The 26,691-nt window shown below is 41.1% G+C and overlaps 1 long non-coding RNA gene across 1 annotated transcript in view; it reads right to left on the bottom strand.

The window, feature by feature from the left end:
• Positions 1-16,210: 16,210 nt before the first annotated feature.
• LOC114884731 overlaps positions 16,211-26,691 on the bottom strand; it is a 28,327-nt gene continuing 17,846 nt past the window's right edge. Inside the window, exon 3 of the long non-coding RNA XR_003790887.1 lies at positions 16,211-16,314. This is a non-coding gene — a long non-coding RNA (uncharacterized LOC114884731). The remainder of the gene's footprint in view (positions 16,315-26,691) is intronic.

Raw genomic sequence — 26,691 nt, 5'->3', positions numbered from 1 at the left:
GCACAGTATTGAAACCAATTATGTGTCTGTTGATTGACCCTCCCCTGCCTCCCCAAAGACATTAGTGTAGCTCATTCCAATAATGTCAAAATTTTATCTCCAAAACAGCAGCAAAGAGGGGGAACTACAGAACCAAGTTAAAACGTATACTCTTACTGGCTGGTTAGAGATAATACATTTGGGCAAAATCTCATTGTGCAATCCTACAAAAGCATGTAACTGCTACAGTTTCACAACAGCTAATTGCTTCGAAGGAAACATTGCTGAAAGGTAAGTTACCATCAGCTGCATTGATAATTCAGTGTAAAACGTTGACATTTATTTCTACGCAGGCTTTGAATATTGTCGAACCAATGAAAGTTCTTGTTTGCAAGAAATAGAAACCTACTCTGATTATCTTAAGGGAAGACAACAAAGGTGAGGAAACGGGTTGAACGGAAGTACACAGAGGCTTGCAGAATTGGTGCAAGGCTGGAGGGCCAGGCTGGGAAAACGGTCAGGAACCCAGAAGCCCGATAGAGCTGGGCACCCAGAACCAGAGCAGGGGGCCAGCCAAGCCAGCTACTCCAATTCCACGGCCAGAATGCCCTACATCCGCCCCCTGCCTGCACACTGCTTGCTCAAGGACCAAAGTCCCAGAAGACAATGTGTGATTCCCGATTCTAAATCACCTGGCTACTCCAGTGTTCATCACGCTATTTCCAACAGCCAAAACATGGAAGCAACCTAAGAGTCCATCAACAGAGGTATGGATAAAGAAGATGTGTGTGTGTGTGTGTGTGTGTGTAATACACAATGTAATATTACTCAGCCATGAAAAGGAATGAAATATTGCCATCTGCAGCAACATGGATGGACCTAGAGATGATCATACTAAGTGAAGTATGTCAGACAGAGACAAATATATATCACTTATATGTGAAATCTAAAAAATATTACAAATGAATATACAAAACAGAAACAGACTCACAGACATAGAAAACAAGCTTACGGTTACCAAAGGTGAGGGAGGGATAAATTAGGAGTATAGGATTAACTAACTCCTATACATAAAATAGGTAAGCAACAAGAATTTACTGTAGAGCACAGGAAACTATATTCAATGTCTTGTAGTAACCTATAATGGAAAATAATCTGAAATATATATATATATATATATATATATATAACTGAATCAGTTTGCTGTACACCTGAAACTAACACAATATTGTAAATCAGCTATACTTCAATACAAAGAATACAGGCTTCATTTTATGACTAGCAAAATATTTATTACTAGGCTAATTGGAAGAATCTGAATAAAGTCTATGGATTAGAAAAAAATTTTAAATAAAATAAAATAAATCACATGGTTACATCCGGGAGAAGAGAGAGTCTGGCCTCCTTAGCCAGCTGTGCAGCTACCTGGGACTCCACACAGAGAGGCTTCATGGAAAGTGGACAGGGGACGAATAAAAGGGAAGTTGGATGACAGACTCACACATACACACACACACACACACACACACACACACACACACACACACGCACATACGACAAAGCTTTACTATAAATGTGCTAGTCTCATTTGTTTTTTTATTAAAGCCTTTGAACTGGGGGAATAATTTTCTATTTCTGGCAAAGTCCACTTTGAGCTTTGGAACTTAAATGCCTCGAACGGGAAACAAAATAGATGTGTCCTCACACCGATGTCTGTGCTGCAGGCAGTATGGTTATCAAATGGTTCCCGGGTTCTGCCTAACTCCGATCAGAAAAACATGGCTGTAACAGGGAGCAAAATAATCTGTCCTAAGTTCTTTGACCCTTATGCTAGAACACAAGATTCAGTCATTTCTCAACTAAAAAGGGTATTTTCAAATTGGGTTCCCATGTTTGGTGAGTCGAAGTGTGACCTTTCTCGGTTTTTTACTTTAGATGATTCTCTCAGCTTATAGTCTAATTTTCTTGGTACAAAGTATGAAATGTACAAGCATTGTTTGCACATACATATTTCACTAAATGATGGCCAAAATGCAATTCAACATGGAACTTTACTCTTCAGGATATTTTTATCATTTGAATAAAATAAAGATCAACTTTTTAAAAGGTCAAAATAATATTTTATTGCATATTTGCGTACTAAAGTCCAGATGCTGCCCTTTAAATTTTTTTTTAAAAAGTGTTCTTACTAAGAATTTTGCCAGATATGAGTACATTTTCATCAGATTTTAACTCTTCAAAACCTGACCCTCTCTGCAGGGAATGAAGCAGTGAGAATCTGAAATCAGGTTTATTCCCTTAAAGAATTGTTTCCCTGAGAGGCTGGGGAAATAGGGAGGTGTTGGTCCAAGGGTACAAACTTTCAGTTGTAAGAGGAGTAAGTTCTAAGGACCTAATGTACAGCATGGTGATTACAGTTAACAGTACTGTATTCTATACTTAAAAGTTGCTAAGAGATTAGTAGATCTTAAATTTTCTTACCACACACACACACAAGTGTGTGAGATCCTAGATATGCTAACTAACTTGATTGTGCTTATCATTTTACAATGTATATGCATATTAAATCATCACGTTGTACATCTTTTTAGAAATCACATTGTACAACCTAAATATATATAATTTTTTTCAATCATACCTCAATCAAGCTGGGAAAAAATAATAAAATAAATCAGTAAAAAATAGTTTCCCAGGACTTCCCCAGTGGTCCAGTGGTTAAGCCTCCATGCCACTTAACACACCGTTGTAAAGCAGTTATACTCCAATAAAGATGTTAAAAAAAAAGACTCCACGCTACCAACACAGGGGGCGCAGGTTCGATCCCTGGTCAGTGAACTAAGATCCTGCATGCCCCGCATTTAAATTAAAAAAAAAAAAAGTTTCCCATAAAAGGTAATGATAATATAGAAAGTTAATGCAGATGAACAAATGCTAAATAATAAAAGCTCTTAATGCATATTTACTAATGAACTGAATAATAACTACATTTATATAGCACTAACTGTGCCAGGAACTATTCTATTTACTTGTCATATGTTACCTCGTTTAAGCCTTACAATGGCCCAATGAACTAAGTATTATTTTTATACCTGTTTTACAGATGAGAACACAGAACAGTTAAGTAACTTGCTGGGGGTTCCTAGCTAATCCAATAAGCCCGGCTCTAGAGTCTGTGTTCTTAATAATTGTTATAACACCTCTTTGGATCAGTTTTTCAACAAAGGTAATGGAAGTTCTCCAATTAATGTAATTTAAAGATAAATATGCAATCGGTCGGGATCATTGAAATAATCTTCCACCTCTACTAAATTTTAGATCAAGGTGTTACAATTTCATCCTCACATATTAAAGCCTATAAACCTGGAATAGAGGACCCCTCTTCCAAAAAGTAGATATATTTAGACCACTCTCCCCAAGGTAATTGTGCATTCCTTATCCCGTAACCAAGTATGTATGCTTCCTCCGATATTACTCTTGTCAAGATATGACCTGGGAAGGTTTTGCTTGGGGTGCAAAGGTAGTGTCTGTTGATGGACACTTAGCTTGCTTCCAGGTCTTGGCAATTGTAAATAGTGCTGCTAGGAACAATGGGGTGCATGTAACTTTTTGAATTCGTGTTTTCGGATCTTTTTGAAAAAAAAAAATGAATGAGTGTATTTTGAAAGGTGGACTGAACAGCCTTGAAGAATACAGTGACTACTGAAAAGATCTGCAGACACACTAGACCTAGTGGACCCTGTCACGAACTCTAACTTCCACCCTCAGTTCCTGTGTTCATTGCTTCCACTGAAGCCTCTGCTCAGAGCAACTGGAGCAAAATGATGTTTACATTTTACCAGTGTTTTATTTTCAATTAAACATCTCAGCTGCTATTTACATAGTTAAATGGCATGGCATTTATTCCACGCAATTTGATGTTATTTCTTTGTAAATATTTCTCCAACAAGGGACCTAAGTTCAAATTAGTTGTGAAAATGTCGCCCAAAGTAAAACAAACTCTAATTTAACCTTGATCACAAATTATTGTTCAACTAAAGCTGAAAACCTGCAAAAATTAAAAATGGAAGGCCAAAGGAATTAACTGAGATGCACATGGCTCAGGAAGCAACTTGTTTTTGCACTGCCTGGGCCTTTGAGGACTTAGGTCGGGTTACTTCAGCTAAGGGCATGTTACAGTGGAGAGTGAAGGTTTAGGGGGCTCAGGGCAGTGATGGGGTGCAGTCTGCTCCTGCCCTCACCTCACCCCTCCTGCCTGCAGGTCCATCCTGGAATAAGTCACCACCGGAATGCTTCACGTTTCTCACTAACAGTTGCTGTTACCCGACCAGCGCCTCCGTCCGAGATCATTCATCATGGCTGGAAACCTCCACTCTATCTGCGTCTGAAACTCCCAGCGCCAGGCAGGTCAGCATCAAATTCAGAATGGGAACAGAAGGGTAAGAGGGTCTGCCTGGCTCTCTTTGCGCTGCTACCCCAGAACCTTCTCTTCCTGTTCTCTCTTTAATGCAGGGAGAAGCCTAAGGAGACAGGCAATGTTTCAGACTGGCTTTTTAACATTTACCGGTTGATTTCTTCCAGTTTTCTAGATTCTGACATAGAAATCTGAATATAGAAGTATAGGCTTCGGGGTAGGACTTGCCTTATATGCTATGCACACAGTGTAAAAGCTAATCACCACAACTATATAATGTGACTTGAGAGATTCCAATCATGCCGTTAGCCAACACCCACCCCCACCAAGAAAATAAAAAATTCCATTGGCTTGGCAGATACCAGAGACGAGGGTGGGGTTAGCGTTCTCTTTTAAACTCCCAACAGCTGTAGAGGGATAAGCCATCATACTGGGGCCAGCCATTCCCAATTCCGTGTGGATTCCTTTATCAGATTACTTTCCTCTGAGAATGCTAAATGAAATAAATGCATACGAATTTGACAGGAAAAGGGGAGGGATCATTTTTGGGCAGGGGTGACCTGACGTCAAAGAAATTCAACAATTTACCAATTTTGCCAATTTACCGAAGTTGCCTTGGTTTGGAGAAATAATCCTTCCTCTCTATTTCGTCAGCAAACTCAAAGGCCTTCGGCAGTTAGGCAGGTAACATAAATTACACAAAATCAACTGTGTCAAGCAGTGGAGGGTGTCTGTGACGATCGAAGAAGTACCAAGCTCATCATGAGAATTGCAAATCCAAAGAGAAAATTATGAAACAACGTGGCCGGCCAATTAAGATTAGCTATAGACAGCTGCTAGTTTTTGATCTGTAATGTAGCCCAACCTGAGTGAAGTCCTTATGCAAGAAGGATATCATTCAGGAATTAAATTAAAACGCCGTTCAGCACCTCGTGAATGCTCGTTAAATCAAGAGGACCTAGAAAGACTCTAATCAAGGGGCGGTCCCAAATACTGCTCTCCCTGATTTGTGTACATTTTTCCCATGACGATGATGGCCATTAGTGGGATGGCTCAAGGAAGTCTCACGTTATGTGGAATGAATTGGCAGCAACGGACAGAGATGTCAGGGAAAGGCACCAGCTTGGATATTTGGAGCTCAGAACCAGAAAGCAAAGTGCTCATCAGCAGCATCACATAAATACCACCCTCAATTCTTTTCTTTTGTTTCCGTATCTGAGAAAAGAACAGCACTTCCAGTGCCTACCTCAGAGTGGTATTATGAATATGAATCATGTAAATGCCTTGCAGGTACTTTGAAGATGAAAAGGACAAGTTAGTATCAAGCCTCAGAGTGGCAGACAAGACATCCATAATTATTAGAGCAAAACAGGAAGGAGGCACCCCTGAGAAACTTGGAAGCAAGACAGCAATGTATTTGTTTCTGTGCAAACCTTTTAATAACAAAAGCCTCTGAACTCCTCTTCACATGAAAAGAGGCTCCACTGTGTCTTTAATTAGATCATTCTATTGGAGCACAATATAGTGATAAAGAAGATTTAATAAAGCATTTTGCCTTTTTATTACTGTGATTTGATGCAACATATCTGCTCATCCAGGCAAGATGTTTAACTTCAAAAGAAGTTCTGTCCACCCTCCCCTCTGGCCAATAAATAACTCCAAGGCGGAAAAAGCACAATGTATTTCGAGCATCCCATGATGCTGAGTGATGAAAAGATTCATCATTTTTTTCTACTGTGGGTAGAAAAGACGTGGGTCTTTAGTCCTTTAATTTTCTTCCATAACTAGTAGAATGTGTAAGACTTTAAATCTTCCCAGTTATTGATTAAAACACATGGTAATTTTGGGAAAAAAAATCTAATTTGTCAACAACCATGGTAAAACTTCCCTATTTAAATGATCTTGGATATGTCCATTAGACTGGATATTTTAGGAATAAACAAAATTAAGTCCTAAAACAGTTGGCGTACAATCCTCTGTACTATGACAAACTTATTCTAAACATCTTTTTTATACATAGATCTATAATTTGGTTCAATTCTTGTATTTAAAATTATGACCAGGCTGAAAACATAAACAGAATGTATAAGGGGTTAAAGAATTGACTTTTGGAATTAGTTTGCCTTTTTTTTTTTTTAAGTCATCTTAATTATATTAGTATAGATGATCAGATTAGCCAGACAGCCATCCTGAGTCTATACGTAAGAAAATTTTGCTAACACAACATTGTAAATCAACTATACTTCAATAAAAAAGAAAGAAAACTTTAGACAAAGCCATATAAACGGATAGACATTGATTGAGCAGCCTGGATAAAACTGAGAAGGAAAAGAAGGACAAACAACAGAGGGGAAACTAAAAGCAATATCAGCAAAGACAGGAGGGAGAGGAAGCACCCAGTCAGTCGTCTTAACTACACTACGTCTCAAAGCCACTTGGACTTCTTTGCACAAAAATTTGGCTGTATTAATGAATCAACTGAATCTCTTGGAAGTAGGCTTAAATCCTCAGGTGAACAAACAGAGAGGAAAGAAAAAACGAAACGTCTCAGGTGAGTCTGCAGGCCACAATAGTTAAGCAACATAAAAATTTCTAAGTGGCTTCTTAGAACCTAATTTTTTGCATGACACAAACAGATAAAAACAGACATTCCCAACAATTCTCTTCTATAAGAAAACTACTGGGGACTTCCCTGACGGTCCAGTGGTTAAGACTCCGTGCTTCCCATGGAGGGGGTACAGGTTTGATCCCTGGTTGGGGAACTAGGGTCCCACATGCCATGCGGAGAGGCCAAAAAAAAATAAGAAAACCACTGGTTTCCATATCTCCCAACTAGAGTTCCTTACTACTACCCTCATACCTGAATTCAAACTACCTTCACCATTAACAGGGGCTCCGGTTTTCTTATTTGTAAAAATGGAAATAACAAGACCTACTACATGTGGTTGTCATGAGGATTCAGTGAGGAAACACACATAAAGATCTTGGAAAGTAGCAGGTTCACACACTTACACCCACCCACACTCACTCCCATGCACACATACTCTGATTCACAACACCACCCGTGTCCTCTGAGCTAGGCTGCTGTACCAGCAGCATCTGAATACTCGTTTATACATTCTCCTGTCAGTTTTTCTGCAGTGATATGTATTCAAGATTACATCTAATAAACTGTACATGTCCAGGTGAAAATTTGTTTCCTCCTCTGCTCTACAAAAATTTCCCAAATGCAATTATCTATTTATTTGGGGGAGTTTTGTCTGTATCTCTAGAAGCAGGTAGACACAGTTGTAAACTGCAGATTCCTAGAGAAAAAGCACGTGACACTGAAGGACAAGGCCTGAATGGTCCTGCTTCTTGCAACTCAAAGGAGGCGGGTCCAACACCAAACCTACCCACTGATGCGGGACAGCTCCAAGGAGTCGATCCCACCTGCAAGCGATCAGGAAGGGTCCTGCTGATGGGCAAAGTGTGACAGCTAGCAGCAGGCTCCGCCCACGGCACAGGCGGTGAGTGCACTGGTGAGAACAAGCACAGCTCGGACAAAACTAGAATTCAAAAAGATGCATGCACCCCAGTGTTAACTGCAGCACTATTTACAATAGCCAAGACATGGAAGCAACCTAAATGTCCCTCAACATGGATAAAGAAGGTGTGGTACATATATACAATGGAATATTACTCAGCCACAAAAAAAGAATGAAATGATGCCAGGTGCAGCAACATGGATGAACCTAGAGATGACCATACTAAGTGAAGTAAGTCAGAAAGAGAAAGACAAACACCATACGATGTCACTTATGTGTGGAATCTAAAATATGACACAAATGAAATTATCTACGAAGCAGAGCAGACTCACAGACGTAGAGAACAGACTTGTGGTTTCCAAGGGGGAGGGGGTTGGGGAAGGGCTGGACTGGAAGGCTGGGGTTATTAGACGCAAGCTTTTATATAAGATGGATAAACAACAAGGTCCTACTGTATAGCACAACTAGATTCAGTATCCCATGATAAGCCACAATGGAAAAGAATATGTAAAAAAAAGAATGTATGTATATGTATAACTGAATCACTTTTCTGTACAGCAGTAATTAACACAACATTGTAAATCAGCTATACTTCAACTTTTTAAAAAAATTTAAAAAAGAAGAGCTCCAAGGTTTGAGGCAAGGTACCAAAAGAGGGACTTAAAAGATGGGGTCTTATTGTGGTTATGTGTTATGTGTATAACAGAGACTAACTCAATCCAGCTTAAGCAATCAAAAGAATTTCTTGGAAGGAACTGAGGTATCTAATGGATCCCAGAGACAGTTGCAGGGCTGGAAAGCCATCGAGAACCCAGGCAGGTCTCTGTCTCTCTCTTGCTTTCTCTCCTACCACCTTTCCTCATGGTCAAAGATGGCTGTCCCATGGCAGCTCTCGCGTTTACAGCACTGACACTGTACAGAAAGTGATTCCCTGGAAGAGATTCTGAAGGCCTTGCTTGCATCAGATGTACTAAAAACATGACTGCTAGCGGCCCAGGCCTGAGCTGAAGTGAAGCCCTTAGGCAAAGAGGTCACCGTGAGGATGGTCACCGTAAGTATTTCAACTACAGAAAAGATCACCAATTCTGGAACAAACTAGCAACCGAAACAGACTGGTGTTGAGCCCACGGCAACTGAGCCACTGCTCAGCATCTGCCTCGAGTACAGGGAAGCTCTTAGGACCAGTTCTGAAGGGGGAACCAAGGAAGCGCGGCCACGCAGAGGGAAGGGCGCAAAGTTTTAGAAATCGAACTGGCTCGCCCATCCCTAACTTTTGTGGGACCCAGAGCAAGAAAGCAAACAGAGGTCCTCATGTCGTATGTCTGAATATTTAAAGTGATTCATCAAGCTTACAAACTGTCGAATAAAATATATTTTATCACCTGACCTTGACAGGTGTCCCTTCGTAACGACTTGGAAGGCCAAGTTGTAATGCAGGGTCCTCGGCTTCCTGTGAGATCCACATTGGAACGTGAGAGAGCTGGCTTGAGAGCCACTGCCTTCTCGTCCACCCCAGGCATCTGGGCGGGGGGGGCTCACAGAAGCATGTGGACACCCCATTCCACACACCCAAGGTTTTCCCACATCTCTCTCAAATAGCCACTCGCATGTGACCAGGTGATGAGAAGAACAGACCCTGGAAATGGGCTGTTTGGGAGAGAACGTTAGGGTCCCAGGGACCCAGAGCAGGGTTTCTTAACCTCAGGACCACTGCTCTGGACGGGTCTTTCCTGGGGGGAAGGGAGAGGATTTCCTATGCATTATAGGGTGTCTAGCAGCATGTCTGGGCCTCTCCAAACTAGATGCAAGTAGCATTTCCCCCTAAAATCGTAACAACAAAGTCTCCTGACATTTAGTGTGTCTTCTGGACAGAATTGCTCCTGGTTTAGAACCACTGGCCTGGAAGGGAAAGGTTGAGCTGTGACCAGAGGCAAAGCTAGAGCAGGGATGAAGTGGGGTAGGGGCAGTGTAAAGCATGGGGACGAGAACAGGCGCCGCTGTGTGCCAGGCTCTATGTTGTCTATCTTCCCAGAATTATTTTCTCTGATCTTCCCAACAACTCAGCAAGGGAAGTACAAGTAGCCCATTTTATGGATGAGGAAACCGAGGCCCATGAAGTGAAGCATCTTGCTGAATTTCGCACATCTAGAAACTGGCAGGACCAGTCATCCAGGTTGGGTCTCTCAGGTGCCAACCAGGCTGGGACTAGCTTTACACAAAGCCAAACTAGAATCTCAGGCTTCCAAGTGATCCTAATAGCAAAGTGACCCTGATTTTCCACGAGACGTGGAGCAGATTTGTCACCGCTCAGGAAACGGTGTGTGATGAGAAAGAACAAAGCAGAAAGCATTTTCTCTTGTTTAGAAAAATATCCAAGAATGAAGAGAAGGTTATTCCTGATTTTTAAGACCAACACTATCTTTTTAAAAATATCATATCTAAGTGGAAAAGATCCATATCCCCCAGTCTCTAATTCACTAATTAACGTGATTTTAACTAAATGAGAATCTGCTTTTCGGAAACCAGTCGAGATTTTGTCAGTGCAATTAAGCAAAGACTAAGGTAAGATGCATACAAGTTAAGGTGAAGAACTCCTTGAGCAGGGTCACAAATCACGTAGCTACAGTTCTTTAAAGGCAAGAGGCACATCTTCTTCCTACTAGATCTAACACTGTATGTGATACATAAAAAGCACTTGTGAAATTTTGTTGAATGAAGGGATGCCTTTAGGTTTCTCTAGTTTTAGTTCCAGAAATACACTTTCTTCCACCCACAGGAAGATTTCTGGGTAATTGCCTCAACTTTTATTTAGCTTTAACTCTATAAAAATGATCTAAGAGAGAGCCTCGGAATGTATCACATTTAAAAGTTTGAAAATAAAGTTTGCATTTGGTGTAGCACAGTTCACAGAAGCAATGTAGCCAGCAAGATGAAATAAGCATGTGTCATCGGAAAGCTGAAATGCATTAATAAATACATTTGCATGCACTGGACCAAGGGTAATAGTACACAAGGGCAAAGGTTAAACAGTTGGAGGCCCTGGTTTAATAGCAGACCTGAACTGTTATTTAAATGTCACAAATGTCAGTGTTCGTCTTCAAATGGTATTACAGTAGGATTAGTGTCCTAAGCCTTGTTCCAATTTATGGAGAATCAGGGAGAATGATTCTCATCAACTTGGTCCAAAGCAGGAGAAGATTGATTTTCCTTTACCACTCGGTCAGCTTTTATGAGATTTCCAGACCCTACCTTTCTCAGCCTGCACCATGGATGGAAACCGCCAGGCCTGCTTGGAAGCCATATGTGAGCAGTGAATCTGAAAGAGTTATGGCTCCTTGAGAAACCAACGAAGAAAATCCTGCCACTCTCCACCACTCCCCCCGGCCAGGCTCCCTGCACTTGTTCAAACCAGCAGCGGTTTAAACCCACGGAGCAAGGGTAGGACCCAGCGAGCCCAAAGCAGAGTCACCAGAACCAGGATGGAGGGGCTCAACCTGCATCTCCACCAGCACCGAGGCACCTGTGTGCCGCCAGGAGAAGGTACATGATTGTGAAGCTCTTCACATCTGAATCAGGACTTATTTTTGTGACTATCTGAAGTAAAACACGTGTATTGCAGTGCCTACGATGTGCCAAAGGCAATAGACACAGCATCTTAGTTCACTTAACAGTTAGGTACTATTGTTACGCCTACTTTAACTAACAAAGATAAGACTAAAGGTCACAAAACATGGCAATGGTTACCTGAGTCCAGGCACCTGCCTCTTTTTTAAAAAAAATTTTATTGGAGTCTAGTTGGTTTACAATACTGTGTCAGTTTCAGGTGTACAGCAAAGTGAATCAGTTATACATGTACATCTATCCACTCTTTTTAGATTCTTTTCCCATACAGGCCATTACAGAGTATTGAGTAGAGTTCCCTGTGCTACACGGTAGGTCCTTATTAGTTACCTAGTTTGTATATAGTAGTGTGTATGTGTCAATCCCAATCTCCCAATTCATCCCTCCCCCCATCTCTGTTTTCCCTCTGGTAACCATAGGTTTATTTTCTACATCTGTGACTCTCTTTCTGTTTTGTAAATAAGTGCCTCTTAGCAATTATGTAAGTGGCGTGGCTTGCAAAGAGGGCAAAGGCAAAAAGATCTCCAGGCCACAAAGCTTCATCCCTTAAAGTATCGTCCACCATGGACAGAGGGGGTATCCAGCTGCAGGGGCTGTAGCCTGTGAGGCCTCAGCCTCCACTAGGACACCCAGATTGGAGGGCGGGGGAGCAGGCCATTCAAGACTGACCAATCCCCAAGAGGGAACAGTGCCCGCCCTTAACAGCTCTCTCCTCTTCAGAGCTTGGACGTACTGCAGGACCAATTTTCAAATAAAAGCTGGAGCCTTTCCTGCGACAGAGAGGACACGGCATGTCAGAGGAGGTCGTGGAGGCCATGCTACGGGCCTCTTCAAGCTCTCTGCGGGGACTGGCAGAAAATGCAGGCCAGCTGAACAAAGGGATGAGCCATGTCTCTCCCCCCAGCACTTCCCATCTCCCAGGTCTGGGAGGGTTACTGTGATTTTAGCAAAGAAATGAGCTTTCTGATTGTGCTGAGGCGTGTGGCTGTGTAGTGGGGGAGGAAGGCTGCATGAGGCCCCAGAGGGTACACAGTAAAAATATCTGAGCACATAACCACTGCAAGGCAAGGAATTCGACGTGCATTAAGCTCTCCAGAAAGAAAACCGCTCAGGGCAGCCAGGCATCTCTCCATCAAGTTTGCAAAGAGGTGCCCTGTCTCTTACTCCTTTCCTCATTTGAGGATGACCAGATGTCACAAATATACAATAACATGGATGCCTGTTGTTGGGACACATTGACTATTAATGAGGTGACCCCCAAATACTTTGACTGAAGCCACCTTGCAAAAAAATAGCTAAATGTTTAATCAGTAATAAGTAATCCTTCATATGGTGGGAACATGAAATGTACTGAGCAGGGACTATGGATAAGGGACATTATTAGGTACTTTCACGTATCTAATTCTTTCCTCACAACAGCCCTGTAAGGTAGGTGCTATTGTGAACCCCTTTTATAGAGGAAACAATTGTGTCTCAGGGAAGCTTCATGATTTTTGCAAAGTCCTGCAGCTATCAGATTCGGAAGTGGGGTCTTTTGATCCTAAAACTCGTGCTATTTTCCATTCGCCATACTGACAGCTCAGCGAAGCAAACAGTCCCACATGGCCAGTTGCAAAGGAGGAACTTATGAAAAGGTCATTATTAAATACAGATTTTTACTCTGACAAAACCTTGCCGAGGCAGGTTCAGGTTGCTAATACTGCAGTGCCCCGTGCCCAAACACTTTAAGTTGGATCTACATTGATGAAGTGAAGACTTACCTTCATGCTGTAAAAATTATTATTGAAGGAATTGGAATTTGGTACCAAGATCCACCATCATGTCATTTTTTATAGTCCAAATTCACCTGATAATTATTAAATAACCCTCTATTTTGCTTGTATAGACAGTCTTATTCACTATGGTAATTTCTTCCTGTAATTAAAGTCTTGTTTTTAATTGTTCATGCATATACACAAACCCTACACGCACACACACACACACACACACACACCGACAAATTGGATTTGAGTAAGAACAAAGGACAGCAGAATTTAAAACAACTCTTCTGTGTTTTTAAGGTAGGAATTAGTCCATCCTACTTTTGTTTTAAGTCTACCTTTTTGAAAATTTCATCTCCAAGTTTAAACGAACTTTGAACCTACTCTGCTAAAGAATTTTACACAGGAGAAGAAAAAAATACAACCCCAGACATGATTGGGAAAAAATTTTTTCGTAAGCTTTTGTGCTAAATTAGAAAAAAACTTACTACATATTTTATCATCTCAAGTGATTTTTCAGAAAAAATAATATTAAAGTCTTTTTGAGCTAGAGTTCAAATTTACATTGTAAAGCAATCAGACTTTTACCCTGGTAGCTATGCCAGAAAAGTTTACACTCTCATCATTTTTCCTCCTTTTCTATCATATTAAATAAACATTTGCATCCCCCCTAGAATGTTTGGGAACCAGCTGGTCCTGAAAAGTGAGTATATACTATCTGACAGAGGAGTCACTTTACTGAGGAGAAGTAGAAATTAAGAAATGGGGGAGCCTCATTTGAGGGCAGAAGGGTGCCGAGGGAGTGGTGGTAGGGAGAATCAGAGCCCAGGAAAAAAATGTTCTTGGGTTACAAAAAGGCTTTTCAGATTGTAACAAAAATCCAATTCAACTTACAAATTAACCTTCTCTTAGTTCACTAATAATCTGAAAATAATGTCTACATTAAGCTAGGAAGGAAAACCATTCAATTAAGGAATCAAAAATATCAATATGAACTAAGAACTTTCTGATGGTAAACGTATAATAGCTCTTTTGTTAGTTTGTAAAATAAGTCCAGGAAATATTTTGATAGATTAGTACTCAAATGAGCAGCAAGTTAAATTTTTCCAACACAGTAATACAGTCTGCTTTATTGAGCACCAAACAGAAAGTTGCAAATGTACCCAGTGGATAACAATCTCCACACTGTTACATTTTAGCAGGTGGAATTCCAGCTCGCCAAAGACTCAAAATTAGGAAACTGCTCTTCCAGCCATCTCCAGACTGCCAACTCTTTATTTGGTGAACTGAAAACTGTAGGAAGATTGTCCTTAAGTATGTGATCAGATCTTGAACCAATCTTTTGTTTTCTATTACATTCCAAAGAGGTCTTTATGCTCTGCAAATAACTCCACGGTACATTATAAAATGGATAAACAAGGATGATGGGACATCAGTAAATGCTGATCATGAGAGTTCTGAAGACTGCATCTTGCTTCTGCATATTCATCTACTTTATCCGGAAAGCAATAATGAGAATTGCCAGACACATCAAAGAAAGGAGGCCCCTTTATTGGATAGAATAAAATAAAATAACTAAGCTACATATGGAGATTTACCACACTATAGCATTATCTTCTTCTAAGATGTCTTAAAATGTTTCCATTTAAATATCATATACCATTTTATAAGGAGTTGTTTTATCCCTCCTGGACAAAAAGATATTCCTAAGTGTTATACTAACTCAGTGAGCCATGAAGAGATGAGCTGTAAAACATTTAATACAGGACCACGGTTGGTTATTCACAACTGAGTAATGAACTGCATGTCACACGATGCTTGATAGTTATCTGTGTTGCTGAAGTTATAGCTGAGGAATTATTGGGCTCCCTTATCTGAAAGACCAAATGTAGTGCGAGATCAAAGGAGGCAATAATTGTGCAGGAAACAACATCTTTTTAAAAAAATTCCTCTGAGGATGAGAAACTGACTTATAAAGTTCAAGGTTAATAAAGTACCGAGTATCATTTTAGGTTCCCCAAGTTGGACCAAACCTTTTTAGCAATATTTCTAATAGGTCATTTGCAGAAGGACTGACACTGAAAAATTAACAAATTGACAAATCAGGGATCCCTTCCAAGGACTAAAGAAAACAGCATGTGAAGTCATTTACATGGCATAGAAAAAGTCCGCATTATAAATGTAACATGATTACATAAATGTGTTTCATTGGAAAAAGAAGAGGGCTCTCAACAGTCCACTTTGGAAGGCCCTAGACCAAATCGGATCTCTAAACGCCAAGGAGACAATTGGGACTTTCTGGCCCCCGCCAACTGATGACAGTGTTTTCTGAATTGGCAGCTCTGGGGACCCGAGCACAACAAGTACTTGGTACAGATTGATGGATCGTTCATATCAGCAGCTAGTCAATGAATAAGGTACCAAGCCAGATTATTTTACCCCCTTACCAAGGCACGCCAACAAAGAAAACTTTTGCAAGTCATTAACTACTGATTACAAGATATAATTTATTAACATCCTTAAAGACCTGCAGAAGTGGAAAACACTGCGTGGCTTTCCCAACTGGCCTGGGCTTCCCTAACAAAAGTTCTTCGCTCAAAATAATTCCCCAGTCAAAACTTAATTAAGGTTAAGTGAAAAATTATGATACACAACTCTCTGCAATATTAAGTAACTAAATATTTAAAGCTAGGTTTTGCAAAGAAGGGGAAAAAAGAAACTAACATGGGCTCTCTCTGAGTGAGATTGAGTTTTAGTTGCTTTTTTTTGTCTTTTGTTTATTTCCCTAGCTGAATACATTAAGCACACATTACCTTTATGAAATCAGAGAAACAAAAAATGTTAAGAAACATCCACAATGTGGATTTCTACTTTAGATAATAGATGATTTTTCATTCCCCATTTTACTTACATTTGTGTCTCCTTTTCCAAAGACAATCATGTTTCTAATACTTTCCATTTCTCTCTGTTGACTCTTTGGAATGTTCTGTGAGCACTTGGGTCTCATTTGTTTTGCCTACCAATGGAAAAAAAAAAAAAATCTCTGGAAATGGTGTCATGCAATACTAGGTTCAGACTTTAGTAAGCCAAGTGAGGATTTGATTTCCAAGCTATGCCTAAAAGAAAATAGCCAATAATTTTCTCCTGATTTTAATAGACAGCCTTCCATGACTATTTACCCCTCTGTGATCTAACAGCATAGCTTTAATACTAATTAATTCTATATCACCACCATTCTACAGGAAAACAATCCTGAAGCACACCACTTTCCTTTCACATGTTAAAACTTCAGAAATAGTTCAGCTGGTTGTGGTGATAAATGAGCATGTGTAATTAATACAGGATGCAAGAATGCAAAGTCAACCATGGAGCAGAAGTTTGCTTCATATCAACCACTGTTATGTTTGAATGACATTAATGTCATCTTTTACCTCCTGTGTTAGGGACTTTAATACAGGTCAAGTCCATGAAAATATATATTATACTAGGATATATTCTAATACATCTATTTCAGAAAATGCCCTGTTTTCCCCAACTTGATTGTGGGTTCTTTATGCCATTTTGCACCTCTCTCCTCCAACAAATGCCCTCCTGATCTCAGTACCTGGCACCAAGTCCAGCATGCACCTCTTGGCTGGTTGATTTGAAGGACTAAGCTTGACTTCACTTTTTTAATCTTCCAATCAACCATCTTCAGCTGGCTGTGGCTACAGCCCTGGGGACGCCACATGGTAGGGTCAAAAGTCCACCAAACTGGGAGTCAGGGCATCAGAAGGCCAGCTTCCAACTCCACTCATCAATACTCATGTTCAAAACCCTTGGATGAGGCATTCCACCTTCTGGGCTTCAGTTTCCCCATTTGTAAAACAAACTCCCTCATTTGTAAAATCAAAATGCCAGACTAGGTAAACTTTAAGGTCTATCCTAGCTCTTAAATGCGATGGTTCTACATGTTCAGAAGTCCCAAGAATTGCTTAGAGCTGGGCTGTCCAAAACAGTAGCCACTAGTTAATATGTGGCCATTTAAATTCAAATTTAAATTAGCGGAAATGAAACACAATAAAAAATTTCAGTTCCTCATTTGCAGTAACCCCATTCAAGTGCTCAGTAAGCTACATGTTGACTAGCGGCTACTGCATTAGCACAGATATGGAACAATTTATTGCCACCATTTGTCCTGTTTCTTCCACTCAAAATGATTTCCCATCCTAGGTCCAAATTCCTCAAGATCCTTTCCACAGTTATTCTGTGGCAAAGCTGGGAAAAACTGCTCCAGATGCAGCCAGTGTGGCTTAGCAACTGGGGTAAGGATAGGTAAAGAAGTTGCATAAGGGTAATGCCTAGGAAGCCATGCTGCTTACCTCCGCTTGTATCCATCAGATACGCCACAGATACATGGTGAATTTGCTAAGGCTGGGACTTGATGAGAAGATGGTAGCTGAGCTCACACCAAAATACATGCTAAAAATGATGGGATACAATCAACCATAAAAGAAAGAGCCTTTGGGTCTTTGAGCAACAGATGACCCAGTCTGCCCCTCATGTGGGTCTGGAGAAATGCCAAGATCCTCTGCCCAACAGCCCACCCGGACCCAGTGGACCCCATGGAACCAGGTTATGCAAGTGTGTGAAGTGTCAGGAAAGGGGGGCAGCTGGGAAGTAATCCATTCATCAGCTTCCAACAATTTCTCCAGTCAATGCAGACTTTGAATAAGTCACTGCATTGTCAGTAAAACCTACTACATTGTGTTTTTGTTACTCCAATTGTCATGCACTCCAGGGCAAATGCCACCATCTCTTGCCCATTGAAAGTAATGTCTTCCTCTGTGGAACCACCATAGCACTTTATTTTTATTTATTTTTATTTATTTTTTGCGGTACGCGGGCCTCTCACCGCTGTGGCCTCTCCCGCTGCGGCGCACAGGCTCCGGAAGGACAGGCTCAGCGGCCATGGCTCACAGGCCCAGCCGCTCCGCGGCATGTGGGATCCCCCTGGACCAGGGCACGAACCCTCATCCCCCGCATCGGCAGGCGGACTCTCAACCACTGCGCCACCAGGGAAGCCGGCACTTTATTTTTTATTATTTATTTGTTTGTTTGTTTTTGGTTGTGTTGGGTCTTCGTTGCTGTGCGCGGGCTTCAGTAGTTGCGGCACATGGGCTCGGTAGCTGTGGCTCGTGGGCTCTAGGAGCGTGGGCTTCAGTAGTTGTGGCTCACGGGCTTAGTTGTTCTGTGGCATGCGGGATCTTCCTGGGCCAGGGCTTGAACCTGCGTCCCCTGCATTGGCAGGCAGGTTCTTAACCACTGTGCCACCAGGGAAGCCCCGCCATAGCACTTTATATCATTGTTTTCTTTTCTTTTCTTTTCTTTTGTTTTTTTCTTTACCATGCCACCGCCACTCGGCACATGGGATCTTAGTTCCCCGACCAGGGATTGAACCTGCGCCCTTGCACTGGAAGCGCAGAGTCCCAACCACTGGATTGCCAGGGAAGTCCCTATATCATTCTTGAGGTATTTACCACGAACCCTTTTATTGTATCCCGTGCATTCCTTAATTCCCTTACAGGACTGTAAGGGATGACCTATACTTTGTACTTCTTATAGATTCCAGAGTTTTAGCACAATGATTAGCACACCAGGAGTGAAGTAAATATGGAATCTGACAAGGAATGAATCAATCAATGAATTGAATGAATGGATTTAAGAATGAATGAATACTCTATAGTGAATCCCATTGCTATGGTCCCAAAATAACCCAGGTCTTAATGTGTCCCACCTTAAACCAGCCTTCCAACCATGATTTACTTAAAGTCCCTTTCTTTAAAGGGAAGAGTCATATTGAAGACAGATAGCAAGAAATGTCCAAGAACAATGTTAACTACAAGGATATATGTAGGTTGACAACTACTGAGGAAAGCATTCTTTAGCCATATTCTCTAAATTCTACCTTCTTTTCTGCTTCTTGTTTCTTAATCTTAAATAATTGTTAGAATTCATCATATCACAGTTAATTAGGCATCAAATAAAATTACCTAAATGTAGTAAATATTTAAAATTGTACATGCCAACATTAATCATTACTAGCACTAACTTTTTTTCTCATAAAATTTCGGGGCTTCCCTGGTGGCGCAGTGGTTGAGAGTCCGCCTGCCGATGCAGGGGACACGGGTTTGTGCCCCGGTCCGGGAAGATCCCACATGCCGTGGAGCGGCTAGGCCCGTGAGCCATGGCCGCTGAGCCTACGCGTCCGGAGCCTGTGCTCCGCAACGGGAGAGGCCACAACAGTGAAAGGCCCACGTACCGCAAAATACATAAATAAAAAAATACAATTTCGGACTCAGTGACAGAAGGGTTTTTCTGCACCTTCCTCAGCTAATAGTACCTGAAAAGTATCCATAACAGAAAAATATTATTCACAATCAAATATTTCACTCATGCAGTTATCATGGGCTTCACACTTCTCTCTTAAGTCGTTTTCTGTACCCTTAAGTAGGCTACACAGACTTCTCTAATTTCAGACATTTTATGGCTCTAACACTGCCTAAAGGAAAATAAGTGAAAATATTTAATTGTATAATGTGATGATACATTTTTCATGACTTTTACTCTATTAAAATTTCCATTTTTACTAAAAATCTGACTTCTAGGCATTAATTCTACACATTTACTTGCCCATATATAAGATAATGCACATACAAGGTTATTTATTACAATATGGTCTATAAAAATAAAAGACTGGAAACTCAATGTCCACCAAAAGAGGACTAGATAAATAAGTTATGATATATCCTTTCAGTGGAATGATATGCAAATATTTAAAAAAGGAATGAGAATGATTTCTAGGTAATGCATCCCCAAGTAATTTATTATATTGCTGTTTGTAATAGAAAATATTAGAAATTCTATCAAGATCCATCAATAGGTGACCAGATAAGTAAATTAGAGTACATCCATTCAGTGGAATAGTACACACCCGTAAAAAAAATGAGGCTACTCTGCACATATAGAAAGATATCTGAAATACATTATTACGTGACAAAAACAAGATTAAGAACAATGTTTATAGTGTGTTAACTTTTGCATTCAAGGAGCGGAGCGTTTCAGATATACCTGCATAAAGAAATTCCAGACAAGACACAAGAAACTAATAAACATGGCTCTATGAGGGAGGTAGCCTTGGGTCCACGCAGGGCAGGAGAGGGAGCAAACTTTTTCGCAATCTACCATTTTATATTTTTCATTCTTAATCTTGTGCATGTATTATCTATTCAAAAAAATTTACTATGTGTCTCCATTATCATTGGTCTAATGTTTGTTTAATAAATGGATTTTAAAAGAATTCCCGTTTTGTCACTCTCCAACCTCTATTGCCAAATTTCCCTTTTGTAAACTGTGCTCTCCTCTCTTTTACATCAAATGTCTTTTCAATGCTCACAAAGACCCAACTGAGGGAAAGAGCTAAGGCAGAACACTTTGGAATGGAGTTGATTTGGATCCAGTTTGAAATCTAAGAAGACATGATGCTAAATAGTGAACCAATTTGGGGAACATATTTGCATAGAAATGAAAGATGGACTGTGTGGTCTGGGTGATGGCCAAAAAGTTGAATAACACAGAATTAATTGTGCTTCCTTCCTGCTAACATTTTAATGGTCTAATTATGAGAATGTTTAATTAAAATGTTTTCATTTGTAAATGAGGGTAATGATTATCAACAGCTCTCTGAAGAACTAATCAATGTTTTATTTCACCAGCTTAAACAGATTTTAAGAAAAAAGGAAGATAACTGAACAGCCATACTGAAATTTCTTTTTTCATACTAAACCATCTTTTCAAATATTCAAGTCATTAATCTATATTTGGAAATCTGTAATCGTCTGAGGTCTTACATAGCCAGGCTTCCATTTATTAGAGAGATGAATTCACACAAAAAAGCGACAATGTTTAAACGTGGTGTTCAAAAGTCCCTCTCGGCGAGAGGTATTAAAATGTCAACCTCATTTGAATGAGACATTATTGACCCCCATTAGTAGGACACGTGCTCGCCGTGGCTTTCTCTAATGGTGGTGATGGATTTTCTCTTGTCCATCCACACACTCCTGCCATGTCCTCTTATGACCTGGGGCAGACATATGCTAGACAGCTGGCTGGACCAGGTCTGTGGCCACTGAACAAAGCAAACCTTGCTGGCCCACACAAAGGTTGAACCTGTGACCTTGTTCTCATTAGCTCAATGCCCTAACCACCTGAGTTAAACAGCCACAAAAAAACGTGTAGATTGAATGCTGGGTTGATAGATGTCTGTGCAGAGGGGTGTCAAAGCCGGGTATAAAACAATACACAATACTGGACATAATGCTGGTGTTTAGGTATTAAAAGAGGGTGTCTTGTCCTCCTATAAACTGTGTGTCTTGTAACCCACACCCCAGCGGCATTTTCCAAGCTGAGAACAAAAACATGATCATCTTAAAAAGAATTATATTTCAGTTCTATACCACAACTCAATATGGTACCCACCCTGAAATAAAGACAATGGCCATTGAAATAGTAGTTAACTAGGATGGATTAGGAGATCCCAGAAAGTAATAGATTCTACATCTCATTTGATCTGTGCTCTCCTGAGCCTTGGGTTTTAAAAAGGGAAGGAGAGATAAAAATGGTAGTTGACAGAAGCAGAGGTAAGAACAAGAGTCAAGAATTCGTGAGTAGAAGACATAGAAGCTGTTCATCCAGGCAAAGCTTCATGAAGAAATGTCTGTGCTCAATCCACAACTTTTGGTTGAGTATCGTGTGTTTGTTGTGTCACAGGGCCTCTGAGATCTACCAACAGGGAGGGGAGTTCGGCTCACAGAACACAGAATCATGGAGAAAGTCACCGACGTCTGCATTCTCACATTGTCCTTCGCCCTGAATAGACAGTGACTCTGGTGCCAACCTCTAAGGGTCATCATGACTGCAGGCCCAATGCAATAATCACCGAGTGTGGAAAATCCCAGATTAGGTGAGAAACGTCACCACAAGTGCAATATGAGTAGTTTCAGTGCCAAGATTATATTTCAAGTGATGAGATGAAGTTCCACCCTTTGGCCCTTCCTCGTCTTCCATCTGCATGGACTCTCCGTCACAGGACCCTGGTCAACGGGATTGCAGGCTCATTAACCCCCAACCACTAGGAGACAGCAATTGAACTTATCGTCTTGGGGCTCGAGAAATATATTCCAGTTAACCATCCAAAACTACCACGTTCAAGCACCTCCCCTCTTGAAAGTTCCCCTCGAAATAAAGTTCCAATTGCTTAGGTTGATGCCCAATAGAAATGCATGGCTCAGTCTTTTCTTCTTTGCATCCCCATGCTTAGCAGAAGGCTTCCCGCATAAAAGGAGTTCAATCCATGTTGAATGAGGAGACAAGTGAACATCTCTGATCCTTTTTTTTTTTTTTTGGTACGCAGGCCTCTCACTGCTGTGGCCTCTCCCGTTGCGGAGCACAGGCTCCAGACGCGGCTCACAGGGCCAGCCGTGGCATGTGGGATCCTCCCGGACCGGGGCACGAACCCATGTCCCCTGCATCGGCAGGCGGACTCTCAACCACTGCACCACCAGGGAAGCCCTCAGGGAAGCCCTCTGATCCTATTTTATCTTTCCACTTTGTCTCACTTTGCTGCTCTTACTTAATCCTCCCCTCCATTTTCATTGTCCATGGGGCGGTGAGAATCCGACTCATTTCTTCCCATTGCCCCATGGACATGGCCAGCTCTCTCCTCACTCCATGCCTGTTCAGGACGTTCCCTCCAACTAAGGATATTAGCATGTGTTGAGTGCTTACTATGTATCACTCTGTATATGTTATCTCCTTTAATTCTAAAACAAAATTAAGCAGTCACTACTATACCCATTTTCTACAAGGTACTCAGAAAAGTAGAGTAACTTGCCGAGACTCTACAGCTGGAGAGCAATGGAACCAACATTTGTTTTGTTTTGCTTTTGTTTGTTTACTTATTTTGGCTGTGCTGGGTCTTAATTGTGGCACACAGGATCCTCGTTGCCCTGTGTGGGCTCTTAGTTGCAGCATGCGGGATCTAGTTCCCTGACCAGGGATCAAACCTGGGCCCGCTGCATTGGGAGCGGGGAGTCTTAACCACTGGACCCCCAGGGAAGCCCCTGGAACCAAGATTTGTACTCAGATCTCTGTCTCCAAAATGAAACTCTTCTCCCTTCTAGAGTATTCTCTCAACCCCACCCCCATGTACCCAAATTCTGCTTTTCCAAAATAGGTCTGACTCTCAAGGTGGAGAGCAAGCTGTAAGCAGAGGAGCTCTTTCCAGTACACTCCATCCCATAATGGTCGCTCATTCTTTTAACTTCGTGTTATTAACAAAATGTCTCAGACAACAATCATGGACTACCTCAGCTCTCCACTTATTATTCCTTTCTATTTGTCCTTTTAACTTTTCTTTAATCCATTTCTTCTCAGCCTCACTAAATTATAGGTTCAAAGAGCATCTTCTACATGCTGTAATGTGCTGTATCCCTTCACAAGCATGGAAGACACTTCCACATGTGGTAAGTACCCAAAAAATGTAACTGACTAAAAACAATGAATGTCAGCAGCTCCATCCTCCCACTAAGAATTTTGTGCCAATTTCTATTGTTATGCACTCCTTGGAGTATTGATATTTATCTCTTGAGGTTATTGTAATAAAGAGAGAAAACAGGAAAACTTGGAAAATGAAACAATGTTTGTAAACTAGTTTAAAGTCTTCAATTATTAACTTTCTGGAGCATCTCTGGGATGGCTTCCATACCAGTGTTTGTGAGATCCTCTTGTTAAGATTTTTCTTGTTTCCTTCAAATACCCTCATATTGAAAGGTTAATTACTTGGTTGTAAAAGTGCACTCCAGAATGAAATTTAACCTACGAGTTCTCCATCTTGAGGTGAATATTTTTAGCAGTTTTTTTTTTTTTCAAAAACAGAAAGTTTAACATCTGTTTAACAAATTTGAACACATTCTTACAGAAGAATAAAAAAAATAGAAATACAGAGGTTCATGGATTTTAAGCTCTTTTGAGTATTTGTAAAACACATTATGACTTTTATGCTTAGAAAAAATAGGAAGTGGTGCTTTCAGCTGTAAATCAGCACCAGCAAATAAAGATGGGCTAGAAGTGGCGATATCTTTGGGACAAAAGTTTTTGGATCATCCAAAATGTTGATCATTTGTGGGCCGTAGAAAAGGAGGATTTATTATTTTTGAACGGTTCAATTTTTAGTAAGATAAAGCACATACAATTTGAGAGAACATCAAACAGAATGTGGTTCTTATTAATATCACATAACCTTTCCTACAAAGCTTTTCCTTTCTCCAGCCTCGCTCCCATTAGAAGCAAACTAAACATGTTGACAGCTCCAACTTAGGAAGGTGTTAGGCCAATAGTCTCTCCTTTTGAGAAGCTGGATCATTAATTCAATATCACATTACTAGTTTTCTTCATAAGCTATGCATGGGGACAGACTCTATTCTGTAGGGTTTAATCACACACAAGTGGCAAAACCCACAGAACACAGCTCCTAATCAGTTGGGCCTTCAACCAAAGACTTACTCCATGCACATATGTCACTCCCGTTTTCATTAGTGTGACTAAAACTCTAACTTATTTTACACATTTGGAAGAGGCTGGGTCTCAGTGCTAGTGATTATATTATAAAATTATATTGTCTCACTACCAAATGTGTTTATACGTATCAGTATGTTTTATAATTGAAGATGCTCCTCCAGAGCAGATGAACCATTGTTTTCAGAACAATCTGCGACTTCCTTTTCATCCTAAATACTAATGTGAATCTAAAGATAGCATTTATGTTTTTAGAATCTTTAAGAAAACCAATGAAGTCTAGGACCTCAATTTATTGAGGTCAATTGATTTATTTTAGGTCTTGTATAAAATAGGGACTCAATTAAACATCGACTGAAGAATGAATGAATAAATTCCAACCACCTGAACTTGGGAACCCAACCCATAATCACAAAGGCCTATATCCTGGAGCAGATTCCAGACGGAATTCAAGATAAAAGTCTCAAAAACTAGGCTCAGATCTACCTCCTGTAATTGATTCTGCTTAATTCAGAGTTTGAATCATCTTAAGGTTTCCAAAAGATCCAAACAGAATTGTTTAGGCAGAGGTCCAAGAAAATAAATGTGACTATACTTCAGAAGAAGTAGCTTGGACCTTCCTTTGTATAAAAGAGAGCCCTTGGAGTTTCTCGAAACCCCCTCAAGGGGCCATCGCTGAGTGGGTGATCCCAGAGTCACATTCCAGAGCTGTATGGCTATACATCAAAACAAAGTTTTGAGTTAAGAGTAATGCATTCAGGGAATTCCCTGGCTGTCCAGTGGTTAAGACTCGGTGCTCTCACTGCCGTGGCCCGGGTTCGATCCCTGGTCGGGGAACTAAGATCCCACAAGCCGCGTGGCATGGCCAAAAAAAACCAAAAGCAATGCATTCAAAGATCACCCTACCGCCACCTCCTACCCCTACTGCCACTGTTACCGGTGCAGTCATATCCAGGTGGGGAGCCTGCCCGCCTAGCCTGAGACACACATCGTGGTCCAGGGAAAGGAACCACTCCAGTGGGGAGCAAAAGGAAGAAGACAGCCATGGTGTGTGGGAAGGAGTTGGGCTCCCTGTGTTTATTAAGGAGCTTAGATCAAAATCACCATGCCGGGCTTCCCTGGTGGCGCAGCGGTTGAGAGTCCACCTGCCGATGCAGGGGACACGGGTTCGTGCCCCGGTCCGGGAAGATCCCACATGCCGTGGAGCGGCTGGGCCCGTGAGCCATGGCCGCTGAGCCTGCGTGTCCGGAGCCTGTGCTCCGCAACGGAAGGGGCCACAGCAGTGAGAGGCCCGCGTACCACAAAAAAAAAAAAAAAAAATCACCATGCCATACAAACATGGACTAATAACTTCTCACAACACAGTAAGTCATTAGCCTTTATGCCCAATAGGTGATAAGCTAAAAGAAGGCAGAGACATCCATCTAGATTCACTAGTTTGCCTGCAGAGAACCCAATACCTGTCATACATTAGCTGCTCTTTATTGAGCGCCTGAGTGAACGGCAGTGAATAAGAGTGGGTTTCCCTCCTGCCTGTAGCTCACTAGCTGTGTGACATGGAACACTTTGGTGCTGCAGCTCCTCAGCTGTAAAATAGGGATAATGGCTGTACCTTAGTTGGTAACTATGAAAAATAAATGAGTTAATATGGGAAACGCACTTAGAACAGGACCTGGCACATAGTATTATTATATTTTCTATCATTATTATTATTAGTTATTCTGACCTCTAATTCCTGGTGTAGGGTGGCCCTGCCCAACTTCTAGGATTTCATGCTGTC

Source organism: Monodon monoceros, unplaced genomic scaffold (assembly GCF_005190385.1).
Source record: "Monodon monoceros isolate NGI ecotype Baffin Bay Population unplaced genomic scaffold, NGI_Narwhal_1 Super_Scaffold_5, whole genome shotgun sequence".
NCBI classification, from domain to species: Eukaryota; Metazoa; Chordata; class Mammalia; order Artiodactyla; family Monodontidae; genus Monodon; species Monodon monoceros.
Note: the sequence above shows the minus strand (reverse complement) of the source record. Positions and strands in the feature narration are given on the sequence as shown.